Here is an 800-nt window from a genome sequence, read left to right on the forward strand (position 1 = left end):
ACTTCCTGATTTCAAAAACCTTTTTCCTTCGATAACCGAGATGGCAGAACCAGCTCGTGCTCTTAGAGATTACGCCGCTCCATCGCAAGATGAGCCGCATTCAAGTATTGCTCCGCCCGCAATCGAAGCAAACAACTTCGAACTTAAACCTTCGCTGTTACAGGCGGTGCAACAGAACCAATTCTCTGGAAATCCTACCGAGGATCCAAACCTTCATTTATCCGTATTTGTCCAATACGCTGATACTGTTAAAGCTAATGGTGTCACTTCAGAGGCAATTCGACTTCGTCTTTTTCCTTTCTCATTAAGAGATAGCGCTAGAAGATGGCTTCAATCTCTCCCTTCCAACTCAGTCACCACATGGAACGAGTTGAAGAAAGTTTTTCTTGCCCGATACTTTCCGCCAAGCAAAACAGCTATGTTAAGAGCCCAGATAAACAGATTTAAACAGAAAGACAACGAGTCTCTTTTCGAAGCATGGGAAAGATATAAAGACATGATGAGACTTTGCCCACACCACGGTTTGGAAGACTGGTTAGTAATTCACACATTTTATAATGGTCTCTTATACAACACAAGGTTAACAATAGACGCCGCTGCAGGTGGTGCATTAATGAACAAACCTTATGCTGATGCTTACCAGCTTATCGAGAGCATGGCCCAAAACCACTATCAGTGGGGAACCGAACGAACAACGGTGGAAAAACCTCAAACGAAAACTGGCATGTACGAGATAAGTAACCTTGATCACGTTAACGCAAAAGTGGATGCTTTGGTCCAGAAAATTGAAAGTTTAAACG

The 800-nt window shown here is 43.1% G+C and overlaps 1 pseudogene; it reads right to left on the reverse strand.

Annotated features, from left to right (window-relative positions):
• Nucleotides 1-425: 425 nt before the first annotated feature.
• LOC127116680 (uncharacterized) lies at nucleotides 426-525 on the reverse strand (annotated as a pseudogene).
• Between the last annotated feature and the right edge of the window lie 275 nt (nucleotides 526-800).

Source organism: Lathyrus oleraceus, chromosome 1 (genome assembly GCF_024323335.1).
Source record: "Lathyrus oleraceus cultivar Zhongwan6 chromosome 1, CAAS_Psat_ZW6_1.0, whole genome shotgun sequence".
Classification (NCBI taxonomy): Eukaryota; Viridiplantae; Streptophyta; class Magnoliopsida; order Fabales; family Fabaceae; genus Lathyrus; species Lathyrus oleraceus.